The 13,959-nt window shown below is 40.4% G+C and overlaps 1 protein-coding gene across 3 annotated transcripts in view; it reads right to left on the bottom strand.

The window, feature by feature from the left end:
- The window catches only part of atf7ip (activating transcription factor 7 interacting protein), a 28,704-nt gene extending 16,011 nt beyond the window's left edge, over positions 1 to 12,693 (bottom strand). For all 3 annotated transcript variants that reach the window (XM_070923873.1, XM_070923891.1, XM_070923882.1), the window contains exon 1: positions 12,464 to 12,693. The gene's annotated coding sequence lies outside the window, so the exon portion shown is untranslated. The remainder of the gene's footprint in view (positions 1 to 12,463) is intronic.
- Positions 12,694 to 13,959: the final 1,266 nt, after the last annotated feature.

Raw genomic sequence — 13,959 nt, 5'->3', positions numbered from 1 at the left:
TTTCTGGGTTTTCACACAAAAAGTGAAATACCACCGCTAGCTTTTTTAGCTGAGATTTTTTGGTGCAATTCCTTAAAACAAGTCGATATAAGCCAAATAAGCACTTTTCTCAGAAACATTAATAGAACTAATAGAACTTCTCATGATTAGCTACAATTACAGGAGGTTGGAGGTTGAAAGATTATCTCAGCAAAAACGGTATCAAGTTCTTTTGTCAAGCATTCTTTACATTTACAAGCAAGAAATATCGCTTTTTTGCCTCACAGTCTCATGCTAGCTGCGCACAGCAAGAAATTAGAGCACAGCTTGACACACTAAGCAGCCTCTATCCGCCTAGCCTCTCCCACAGCAGGGAGGGCTGCTGTTGAACAGACTGAACCATTCCAACACGGGGGTGGTTCTTTACTCAAGAGGAACAAAGAACACCCACATAAAAACTAAATTATACTTTGTACATTATTATTTCCTTCATTGAAGTTTGCACCAATGGATTCTTCACAAACTAGTGTATATTAACTAGTTTTGATTTGACTAGTTGAGACTCAAAACAGACAGAGAAATGTATTATTGAAGAAGTAAGCTGGAAATGTCATTCGTAATTACAATGAACTTTCATGTGCAACCTTCACCTGTCTTCATCAAAAGCCCTGTTTTGAGAGTAAATGAAACCTTGCAGTGCGTTCTTTGCCCAGCCCTCCTTGCTGCTACTGCAGAAACACAAAATGGCCACCAGCGCTGCTGCGAGCAGCATGCTGAGCACAGGCATGAGCAGATCCTATATCAAACCCCGCCTCCTAAAAAAAAACAAAAAACAAGTACTGTGTATCTGCAGAAATCTCCATACCCATTCCTTGAGGGAAAACTGAGTAAAAACTTGCTTCTAAAGCAGCAAATTTGATTGAATGATTTCAAATAATGTTATCTCTATATGTCATAGTGATCACCCCTAGATCCTGGTTTAGAGTTTCACTGTTGTTGTAAACAGCCCAAATTTGTTGTGCTCACTGTTTAGCAACACCCTAAGGTATGACTAAAGAGTTAACAAAACCCTTTGGTTCCATGTTTTTCACCTCACGAGTTAAGAGCTGTACTCCTAAATGTTTTATGAAGACGAAGTATAGATAACTGGGTAATAAAATAATGCTTTTTCTCCTTCAGGGTGCAGTTAGTGCTTTAACCAATATGCCAGTAAACCTGACACCTAGCTGTCTCTGTTTGTCACAGAGGCTATTATTGGTCTTAATTTCTAATTAAACAAACACTAAAAAATGCTAACAGCTATGTAATGTTAGACATTTTCTATGGAAGCTAAATACTAAGTGGAAAAAAGATGTCAGCCAGTGAGAGCAGAGCCTGCATTCCAACATTACTGCGCACAGTGCGCAGTCTTCCCCTCCCCCACCCTCACTGCCTGCATCTGGATTCACTGAAACTCAAAATGGCCACCTGGTCTGCTGTGCGCAGCCACACAGAGCCCTTAGAGCCTGTTATATCTTGCATAACATCTTATCATGTTACGGCAGCGCCACGTCAATTAAAGTAACTCCTATGTGCATAATTCTCAACAAGACATTTAATATTAGTTGAATGGACCTACTACAGTATTTAGCTAAAAGACAGCAAAGCTAATTTCGTACGATTCTCCAAAAGCAGGTAGCTTACTAATGTGGCTGTTACACCAGTCTGTGTTTTATTCGGTTTTAACTGTTTGCAAATGGTTGAAGTAACATTCACTTGCTGTGTAAGTTGTTAAAATGCTGTTTGTATTTCCTATTTGGATCCTCCTTGCATCCCTATTATTATTATTATACTTACTAATTTCATTTGTACCTTTACTTTTACATTGTTCAGGCTGAAAAATGTTATTATGGTCTAGTCTAGTCTAGTCACCATTGATATTCCTTTGCTAACCGATTTTTACCAAAAACCTCCTGGTTACTTGCAGTGATTGTGTGATCAGGAAGGGTGTCTGCGTTGGGCAATGTACAGCTCCTCCATGTAATCAACTCCTAGATTTAGTCACATTGGGCCTCTCTATGGAGTTTGTATGTTCTACCCTTTTTTGCGTTTCCTCTGGGAGCTCTAATTTCCCATCGCAGTCCAAAGACAAGTAAGGGGGACTGGAAACACTGAATACCCCAGAGAGGTGAGTGTGGATGTGTTCATCTGTCAAGATGTTAGCTCTGTCACAGGCTGACGACCTGTACAAGAAGGTACCCTGACTCTCGCCCAATGCATTCAAGGAGAGGGTCCGGTCTGTCACGACCCTGAACTAGGCAAGAGGTATAGAAAATGTTCTGATGAATGCACTTAAATGTGAAATCCCACAAGCAATACGAATGAACTGCTAAATGGATACATAGAAAGATACAGTGTGATTATTGTACTTTAATATCATAATGTTCAGGGCTGTACATATAAGGTATTAAAATTTTGTTAAAATAGATGTAATCATTTTCCAATATTTCCAAGAGAAACATTAACTAATACAGGACTTTAACTGTGATAATACATTCTAGATATGCTAGCAAGTGCTAGCAAATTCGTGCAACAAGATCAATCATTCAATTGCAATTGATATACACACACGAACAAAGTGAAGTGCCAGGCAAAGTAAATATTAATCATGCATTTGAATATCCTGGTGAAGTGGAATTGCTTCCATTTGCTTCACATTGCACATCATATTAAGCTCACTCATGGCCTGCAGAAAACTGAACACAGTCAAACATGTACCATCTACCACCTACTACATTCTCTTTTCGTACTTTCCCATAAGATCAGACAGTTTTATGTTTGCTGCTATTCGACAAACAGGAAACCACATGGAGCCAAGACTTGGAGTTATTCTAAGCAGCAGCTGACTATTCAGCTTTCCTGTGACATTCCTTCATGTATGTCTATTTGTATCCAATTTTCCATCCATTCAGATGGGTATTCAATAATCAATTCCAATAAAACATTCTACCGTACACACTGATTCATCTTAGCAATTAAATTAGTGAATCTGTCCTTTATTTTAGACCTGTGAGATTCAGTGAAATGTTTTAAGTAGAAAAATGACAAGGACAGAACGTAAGGGTGAACAATTCACACATGCCAAAATACTACTGTCTAAAAGACAGCTATTCTCAAACCCGTTCACCAATGGTCTAAAAGCACTGCTTCTTAGCCTACCATTGCCCAAACATTGTACGCGGGATTTATTTTCTTTAAAATGAGTGGGGACTAGCAAGAGCTGGGTAGAAGGAAAAAAGGGAAGAAAAATAGGGATGGGGTGGGGGTGGGGGTGGGCAGTTTCCATGTGAATCAAGCAAGCACATGTTGCTTATTCTTTAGCCATGCACTCCTGAAGGAGGCTCATGTCATGGCTACAAAAAAAGCCAATGAACATTGACTGGCATCCTACAGAATAAACAAAAAAACAAGGTGCGAAATCAAGGTAATCTAGGGTCCCTTAAGTCGCCTTTTTCTGGTAAAAGTCTGACAACCTAAAGACCATCTTTGGAGTAACCACAGTTTAAGATAGATCGCATAAGCTATAGCTAGCACCACATAGTCAGAACTGAGGTCTACAGCCTCACAGAGAGCGCCAGCACCCCTCCCCCACACCTGCAGTCTGCTCTTGTCTGGAGTTTACAGCCAAGCATGGACTAAACCATTGCAGCAGAGGGGTGTCCTACAAGAGAGGGAGCCCGAGAGGTGAATGACAAATTAACAAAACGATCCAAGCTCTGTAGTTAGACATTCAAAACTAGATTAGCCTATGTTGAACAGGAAAAGTCTTAGTGAATTCTAGTTCTCCTAAATTGGTAGAAAGTCCAACCCTGGCCCTGAAAGAGCAGCTCATTCTCCTTGAGCTATTTGATCAAAAATAAAAAATAAGATATTTCTTTCTCTGTAGCAATAACTCATCTATATTCATGTATAAACATGGCACATTTCTCAGAAGTTTGTTACATGAAAAGCAAGATGTTTTTATGGAAGGATAAATCCAATGCTATAAGCTGCTGTTTTCCTCTCAGCCAAAAACACACATTTAGGCATGAGGAGAAGGTAGCTATGAGGAAAAATACAGATTGTTATCTGTGAAAAACATAACAGCATCACAAACAACAAATATTTCCTGAGCTTAATGATTTGGATTAGTCAACAAGCTAGCCTGCTCGACACTTTCCCCACCCCCACTCCTTTCCCTTTGATAGATTGCTTGCAGTGAATGCTACAGCACAAAATGGCTGCTGCTGCTGTACACAGTTACAGCAGGAAAAAATATCCCTTTTTTTCATGAACACGGCTGACTTTGCCTGCTTGTGACTGTATCTTGTTACTCTATTTAGTTAAAAAATATTGCTGCTTTTCTCCCTGCTTGTTTGTTCTCTTGAGGTGTTAAGATTTATTTTGATCTGCAAGGGGTTGCATTTTGTATTCTGTATTTAACCTGCAACACTCGGTGAATGTTAATTTATTGTATAGTGTATTGTGGGACTACCATGTTCTACAGTAATATTAAATAATTATAAAAGGTTCAGACTGTGACCTTTTCCTTACATTTGCAACCTTTTATGTGGAAGTTATGTTACCAACTATATCACTAGTAAGCTAGGCTATAATATGAACACATATCCGCATGTGAATGTAGAATCTGTAGGCAAGGACCAGATTTTGGTATCAGAAGCGTTCTGGTTTCCATTTGTAGTCCAATCTTGTTTTAGTTGCATGCCAGTAAACAGTCCATGTGGAGAGCAAAAGAGGTGGAACGCATTGGCCAAAATGCAATCTCGGAACCCATCAGCTATCGTCTAAAGACGATTTAGCTTTTTATCAATCTTGGAACCCTAGAGATTAGCTTTTTACTAACTTTTTTTTAAATGTATCTGCATTCAAATCGTAGTCAGATGATAGCCGGTGCGTTCCAAGATTGCTAATCAGACCGCAAACAAAGATCAGTGCATGGAAGAGGAAGCCTTAGCCCGTTGTTATCTGGATATCCGCTTGCTACACTGGAAGCCCCGAAACAGTGGCCGGCTAAATTGTCGTCAGACGAAAGCCGATGGGTTCTGAGATTGGCCAGGCTACACCAGTCCTCAATCATTTTAGGCACCACTGACAAATAGAACAACAACATTGGAATTGTTATCCTGTATTTTTCATAGTTTTACAATTATCTTTAAGAAAATTTCTTGAGATGGAGACTTTTGTTGGCCATTCATTTTAAGAGATATCACAGCGTTTTACGTAAAGCCCTAGAGGGTTGTTCTGAAGATTTCCAAAATCGACAATTCGAGGATTTTAACTTCTTTCTCAAGCTCTACACTGGACAACCCCAACCAACTGGAGCTGTGACTGGTGCTCTTGCAGGTAACCGTAGTATAAAAAGCAAGCTAACTTAACTAGCGTGAGTTGCCTTGCATGGATAAATCAAAATATCCAAATTTTGCTTTAGCATATTGTTTCTTTACATAGGATAGTTTTATCGCGTGACTACAGAGTTGCAAAATGAAAATGAGCTGCTGGTTCCATTAGTTATTTTTTACCACCGTAAATTCCGCGAATTTGAGCTCCTACCATTGCTATGCTGACAACGCCTTACTATTCTCATTACGCTCATCTGACGCTTAGGTGTAAGCTCATATCACTGCTTTCCTGGCAGTGAATACCAAGGCACCACCTAAACAAGACCACACTTGTGTTCCTTCAAGACAAAAGAATGCCTGTTCCGAGACCTGTCTATCACCAGTAACAATACTGTGGTGATGCCAACTTGGACAGCAAACTGGGTGTTACCCTATGACAACCTGTTGTTCTCAGCAAACATCAGAGCAGTAAACCGTTCATGTAGATTCATCCTGTACAATATCAGGAGAATTCGCCCCTTTATCCAAGTGAAACGGTCCAGGTGCTCATGCAGGTTCTTGTCAGGTTCTTGACTACTGCAACTCCCTCCTTAAGTCTATGGGAGCCGCTTCGGACACCTGACCTCCCACCTGGAGCTAGGCCACACCACTCTACTTCTCTGTTAACTACACTGGCTCCCTGTTGCAGCTCGCATCCAGTTTAATACTCTGTTGGCCTACAAGGAAGTTAAGGGTACTGCTTCTTCCTACCTCCAAACCATGTTCAAACACTCTACTCCGGCACGACAATTGCATTCCTCTGCCTTCTGGCGATTGGCAGCACCATGACCGCACCACTTTGTACGCAGACATGCTTCAAGATTAAGCTAATCATGTTCTTCCTCACGAGCCAGCTACAGATTTGTCTGTGGCAAAGGTTTTATTTCAGCTTCAGGGAGTCAACAACTGACCAATACAAGTACCCAAAGATGCAATACCCAACCAACGAAGGAGAGCGAGATAATGCATTTGTGTAGTGTGGGGGTGGTGTGCAGAGGGGCCGGCGCAGTTAGTGGCTAGTAAGAGCCTAATTTACTGTGTCACGGAACATCACTATGGAAGTACATAAAATCAGACATCCACACCCACTTCACGTCGTCATAGGCCAGTTAAGCAGTGGTGAGAAAGGAACCAGGGTTGAAACTTATGTCTGAAAATGTGCACTGTTTTACCCATATTTAAACAACGTTGCATCTCCCCGATCACTATGACAACCGGCTTTTCACTACATCTTACAGTGTGGGTGTTTGGAACAACCATGAACACATTTTTCCCACATGGTCGGACAACACATCGTAGAAACTAGTTCTAATCGAGTATGCCACAGCCCTTACAGCTGCTTAAACTTGATGGTTCAAGGAAACCCATGATAATGCCAGCAAGACAATGTTGACATGTAACCTTAACACCAGCTCTAGTAGAGATTTCTGACAGCTAGGGATGTTGATAATGAATCGTTTAACCGTTAACCGACAATACGAATTTTGACCAATTAAAACAGTTAAAGAAAAATTATATAATAGCCACGATGTTGCTCCTGGGAGACGACTACAGCACCCGTCATCAAGCTAATGACCCAGAGGCAGAGGTGGACACCTGTATGAGAGACAATCCCCCCTCATTGGATACTCTTGACCGGTGGAAAAGTATTCAGACACGCTTCCAGAGCGAGGCGCTATCCCGGCGTTTCCCGGACATCAGTACCATCTGAGCGGGTATTATCTGCAGCGGGTCCCACAGTCAACGGACTGCGCACCAGACTAACCCCATAGCATGTCGACACATTGATATTTCTGAATAAAAATCAGTAGACAAGCTGTCCACGAGTCAGGATTGAGGTAGGCCTGGCCAAAATGCGACCACAAGTTTCTGTTTTGTTTACCTGTTGGCTGTTTTGATTGATTAGCCTATTACAAAAGTCTGGCTCCTGTTGCTAGGCTATTTATTTATATATTATACATTTAATTCATAAAAAAATTCTACACGGGAGATTTACGCTGTTATACCTACTAAAGGTTCTACACAGCGATCAGTGCTAGAGGATTCAATGTGAGTCAGTCTACTATGTGTGAATCCTCATGTTCTGTTGTTAATGCTGCTATTGCACATGTAAAAATAAACCCTTTCTAAAAACCTTCTGAAAAACAAAAACATTTGTTGTAGACCTACTGGTATTTATCAATAGGCCACAGACATTCATCCATCCTAAATACTAAATTTGACTCTTGTTGGTTAAGGGTTAATCATTGGTAAACAAGGGTCGGCTATCAGTCGGGGGAAAAAAATCTAAATTAGCATCCCCAACAGGGACAATAAAACATTACACTGCAAAATATTTTTGGATAATGCAATAGTAAGACTAGATTGACTGGAAGGATTCTGTGCTAAGATTCAGAATGCCACATCAACTGACTGGGACTCTAAAAGCTTGAGGCGCCAAGTTGTCAACTACCACCAAAGATGAATTTGGTAAGTCATAATCATGGTCCAACATTGCTACTTGCGTACACACTGAACAGTTGCTATACATTACACGAAGGAACTGTTGCTGGGGAACTACCATACCCAGTTGCCTTACATTAGACTCTTTGGCAGAACTACAAGCCAGAAAGGTAGTTGCTGGTTCAAGTCTCCAGGAATTAACACCAACCCACCACCCAGAGTTTTTGGTAGAGCTGTGGTGGGCAATGTGGGCTCTTCCTCAGTGGTTTCTGAAACCCCTTGCACCACAAGCATCTCTCTCTAAAGTATGGCCAAAGTGTGGCTTGAGATAACTTGTTCAAGCAGCTCAAGCTTGCAGATAACTCTGAACAAGTCAGCCTTGGGGTTAAGACTACAAAGACCAGCAAAAGCCAGGGTGGAAAGAGATCAGGGAGGCATTGTCGTGCAGCCCGGAAGAGCCTATAACTGCTGGATTTTTGCCCTGCCTTCAATTTTGGCCATTTGGAATAAGTATAAACACTTTTGTCTTTAGACATGGTTTTGTTTCAAGAATGCTTAAGCCTTAAAACCACCATAACAAACAAAATCAGCACACGAATGGTGTGTTCAGACAGAAAGCAAAGCACATTTAAGACATGGCACAATGGCAAAGCAATTGCCACACACACATCCACTCTTCACACAGGGTTGTATGTTGCTAGCTAGCTTACGGCAAACATCTCAGTCGGTATATTTGGTGTTTATTGAAGACAGAATGCACAAACATTCCAGTGATCAAATCAAAATGCAAGGTAAAAACTAAGGAAAGGTTCTAAACAGCCCGTGTAAAGAGCAAAAGAGGCGGAACGCATTGGCCGAAATGCAATTTCTGAACCCATCGTCTGACGTGAATTACAAAATCCAGTCAGTTTATCTTGCAAGTTAACGACACAATTTTTAATAAAATGAGCTTACTCAGTAGTTTCCATGGAAAAGAAAACCAGAGATAGGTAAACAGACTATACAGGCTGGAAAATGACATGAACAGTAAGCTATTTACCAACACACCCATTGGTCTTTTTGAAATAAATGTTTATAAAGCTTCGGAAAAAAACTAAGAAGCCTGCTAACAGCATTGACCCTGCGAATTTAGCAAATCTGTGTATTCCTTGGTGACTTCGGGGGGCCAATTCATTTTTCACATTCACACACTCATTTTCGCTCGCATATGCAGACTAATAAAGTGATGGCTTTTTGTAATTCACACATAGGTGTTTATTAAATAAATGTTCCTTTTGGCATTATTCAGACATGACAGGATTTTTTCCAATAGAGCTGCACTTAGCACTCGGTCCACTGTGGTGACATGTAAATAAATTATATGAAGGAGTGTTTTCTGTTGGTCAATTAATGCTGTGGTTGTAGGAGGATGTTTTTTTGTTTTTTCCTTCTTTGTCCTCACACTGCAAGAGGAAAAAATAATTTTTAAAGACTGATTTGACATGAGAACAATCTCCTCAACAAATGAAAACTGGCTTACTTACAATGTTTCATGTTTTATGAAACGGACTTTATTCCCTTTGTGCAAAAAGGAAATGATAATTAAGTAATAATTTATCAAGTGCTCTTGGTAAGGCGAACAAGACGACGTGCGTCTTTCTGTGCATTTTTTACCTTGTGCTGCTGTGGGCTTCGTGTTAATCTAAGGGCAATTCAGACACGTGTCAGACATTTTACTAGATCCAACCTAGTGAGATTGCCGCCATGTCTTGGGCACTTATGCAGACATGTGAGCAACATGTTAACTTGCCTTCTCATTTACATAACGATGTGCATGTCTGAAAGGGGCTAAAGAGCGATAAATAGGGCAATACTGCGCAGAGGGGGTTGCCTTAGCGCTGTTAATTCAGACAGCGTTCTCCCACGACTAAATGAATGGTGCAGACACACTGAAACATGCACAGGGCAATGGGAGTGGGAGGAGACAGGTGTATCTATGTGCAAGCCTGAACATATTTGTGAGACATCTGCTCTTGCCCCAACCTCTCTTTAAAATGGGAGTTTATATTTAAATGACAAATAAATTGTTTACTTCGAACATGATTGAATTGTTCATATGTTGCATGTATACACATTGTAAGCACTAATGTAGTCCATAAAAATTACAAATAAGGATACAATTTGTGTAATAGGGCCCCCTAAAATAGACACACAAACATGTATGCCTGACTAATTTATTATGGCCTATGTGTGAAATGCAAAATACTAATTTAAACAAGGCTAATTATCAGCATAGCAAGATATGAATGATGAATAACAAACACGGGGTATTTTGAGACTTAACTAAGATCATATTTCTTATCACTCGCATTTTCAGCTTGAAGAAAAGAAACCGGCTGTAACTGGTTGAAACCGGATCTTATGGAGTTGACATGGTTTAAAAAACTTACCATCACTCCCGAATTGATTTACATCAACAAAGTCTGTAAAATATGGCATTAAAATTAGGCAGATATTTTCAATTATGATGAGATGAGACACGCTGCAGACTGTTTTTACATTACAGACAAACTAATCAATTCTGTCTGTAAATATAGGGTTACTGTACTGTAGCACCCTTATAATAAATTGTATGAAATGACTGATTTGTCATCCATGGCGTGTGTTTCATTTTTGAATTGTAAAAAATATAGACAGGGTTAACTCCAACTCTACAGAACATCTGTCAAGATAACCATTTCCTCTCGAACATCTACCAGGATGGAAAAAGGTGCCACCACCAGGCACATAAACTCTTCTTTTTCCCCATATGAAGGACATTTGAAGGTCTCATTTTTAAACTATAGCCAGGCAGAACCTCAAATTTTCCTACATTCTTGATTAGTATACATTTGAATGTTGCTAGCTCTGCAAATTGTTGAGCAGTTGTATGATCAATAGGAAATTCTCATTGATTGCATTGGATGAGAGGTAAACAAATTAAGCTAAGCAAATCATTTCTAACATCTACAGGAAAGCTTTTGAAAAATGTAGGTGGAGCCTTTCGAGGCTGCTTCCTCTTCAGCAGAAAGAAAACAGACAAGTGCACCATGTGAGCACTGCCACTGGGTGAAGTGGGGGAGGTGAAAGTAGAAACAGGGCTGTACCATGTTCCCAAAAGGTAAAAGTATCCCTGAAACAGCTCACTTTGTAGGGACTAAATTGAGTCATTTTTTAAAAACACATCATGAATATGGTGAAATAGTCCAAATCTGCACATTGCCAAATTCCCTAAACTGTTACTGACTTGTGGCTCTCATGTTCATATAGCAAACACTCAATTGGCCACTTATCTGTACATCACTTCACTAAATCAAAAAAGATGCAGATTTTTTTTCTCTTTTAAAATCCCCCAGAACAGGGCAAGATGAAAAACTGCTAAACTCTTGTATTGCCATTGACATTAAGCCACACCCACATCCTGGGACAGTGTGGTGCATGGAAAATTACTGGGCTGTACCACTTTAGACCAAGAGGGGGGTTTAACTGCACAATGTAGGGAATGCAGCAGTTTCCTCTTCACTTCAGCACATTTTTTATTCTGTGCCATTTAGACCCCAATTTAGTGTTGCTTTTCAATGTGGGGATGCTCTCTAATAATCTTCTTTGAATTGTGGAAGTATCTAAAAGAAGCCAAAAACTCTTCATTAAAGCTCTACCAAGGGCAATAATTAAAGTAACAAAGCTAATTTATCATATTTCTATCACCTACACCACTTATTATCTCAAGTCAGACAACATCTCACCAAAATCTGTCTTCATTTTTGCCCCTCCCCCAAAGTGTGACCTCTGCAGTATGCTGGATGTTGCTGGATTTAGTTGGACCTTTGAGACTAGTGAGGTACAAATACATTCGCAATGTAGACGCAAATGTATGTTTCCAGTTGCTAAATGGGGAAGTCACTGAATTACATCAAAAAGTATTTGATTAATTACATTAGACTGAGTGGTGTGAGGGCATCTCATACTTGAACAAACACAGAACTGGGTCCTTATTTTCTTTTTGTTCATATGCTTGTGTGTGAATTTGTATACAAGCATTCTTCAACCAAGTAAATGTTAGCTTAGCAACAAGAATAGCGTCACACTTTAAAAGCAGCTATGTTCATTTGTTTTACACAAAACAAAAGGACACTTAACCTGTATAATAAGAAAATGTTCCCTTAAGGTAATATTTAACAGAACATCATTCAGAATTCATATCCATTAGTTAATTAAATTATTTCATAAAAGCAATTTACGCAATTCCGAAACTCGTGAGGACGCTTTCATTAATGACAACATTTCAGTGACGTGAGCTGGTTGTATTTTACCATAAAGTGAAAAAAGTAACATTGCTATCATTAAAATGTTATATGTGTTATCCATTAAACTAGTAACTAATGTTAGGTGAGTGCTAGCTAACATTGCTTTCTACGCCCGCTACAATCTCACCCTGTCATCCACATACCAAAAACAGAGAGATCTGTTTTATAATTCATGATCAAATGTATTTCATTTATATTCATGCGCCCAAGTTCAAAGAAGGATATTATCCATTTGCACTACAAAATTGTAGCAAGTGAGAGCTGCTTGGCTAGCATGCTAGTTGCAATACCACGACTCACCGACTCTACGCGTCGCCAAGCGATGTTCCCGCGATTTTCAGTCTCAGTCTGTAGCAGACTGTCTCCTCCTCCTCCTCCACCTCCTGCCGTTGTCGGAACTCTCCCGGACCCTTTTGCGTACCTCCGTTGCTGTCAGGATGTGGTATCAGTCCATGGGTTTCAACATTCAATTGGTAAACTAGTGAGCTATGCCACAACAACTGTGTAGTTGTGCATTCGCGGACTCAACCGACTGCTGTCCTCTTTCGCTCTCAGATAGACTCCTCCTCTTTTCGTGCACAAAAAAAAAATCCACCATAACCATACGTCAGCCGTCGGCGGCGGTTGGTCGACAGACCCGCTCGCGTTGACCAACCGTTGCCTTCGTACTGAACGGTAGTCTTCTTCCGTTTTTTCCAGTCTCTCTACTCGCGGCGGTGTTGAAGTCGGTAGCTAAAGCCGGCAAGGTATGTATGAACAGCTCCAGGACGCGATAGATCGGTTTGTATGGATGATCAGGCGTGTTTTAGAGCAGCAGCACCTCTGCTTGAAGCAATCAAACTGCAGTGAAGTCGAAACAACCTCACAGAGCCGACGGTTGGAACCAGGGACAACAGGGAGTATTAGCATGGAAAGGGAGGGGTGTGTGATTTGTCCACGACAGACGAACTGTGGGGCAGAGGGGGAGGGATTATATTGTGGAGGAGGAGTCAGGTGAACAACAGTCTGAAACATTGTCTGTAAACTTACACTACAGACAGTGGTGACATTGTAGGTTTGTAGGTGATGCATCATAGGGATGTAAGTGTTTTGAGTTGTCCTCTATGTGTTCAACTACCCAACATGTGAGTGACCTTGAGTGGTTTGCGCTTTGTTTAATTTCGGTTTTAAAAAATGTTAAAAAATGGCACACGAGACGAGAAAACAGTCCAACCTAATGTTACAGGAAAAATACTAACCCAGCTAGTGTGGTAACCTGCAATGGTAATTTTTTTAGCCTGTGTTTCAAATTTTTTAATTTTTTTTTTTGGCACTATGGATGGATTCTCACAAGAAGACAAAGACAAACTCTTTCATTCTCAACGTCCTAAAAATCAAATCCATCACATTAATGAACAATATGTGGTCTGTAGTTTTTAGCAGTCTTCTGACATTATACAGCATGATACAGGTCAGCCATTTTGTGGACTCACTTGTGTATATAAAACTTGTAGTTCCCCAGGAGGCCAGCAGAGGGCAAGTTATGGTGATGTAATCATGAGCGTTAAAATGTTCCTGTCTTCATGGATAAGCCCTTGAACCTACTGTAGTTTGTGTCACAGCTAGTCCCCTTGCAGGTTGTATTTTCACACTCCAAAATCCATGTGATCTGGAGTAGGAGTTGATAGCTGTGCTCTCCCTTGCCCTGTGCTTTTCTCTCTTTCTCTCATACATCTCGCACACCAGGTCTGCAGTGCTAGTCTCTAGAAAGGAGCCTTGAGGTTAGGCAAGTCTCTTTTTTAGTCTACATCTACATG

The sequence above is a fragment of the Enoplosus armatus genome, chromosome 2 (assembly GCF_043641665.1).
Source record: "Enoplosus armatus isolate fEnoArm2 chromosome 2, fEnoArm2.hap1, whole genome shotgun sequence".
Taxonomy (NCBI): Eukaryota; Metazoa; Chordata; class Actinopteri; order Centrarchiformes; family Enoplosidae; genus Enoplosus; species Enoplosus armatus.
Note: the sequence above shows the minus strand (reverse complement) of the source record. Positions and strands in the feature narration are given on the sequence as shown.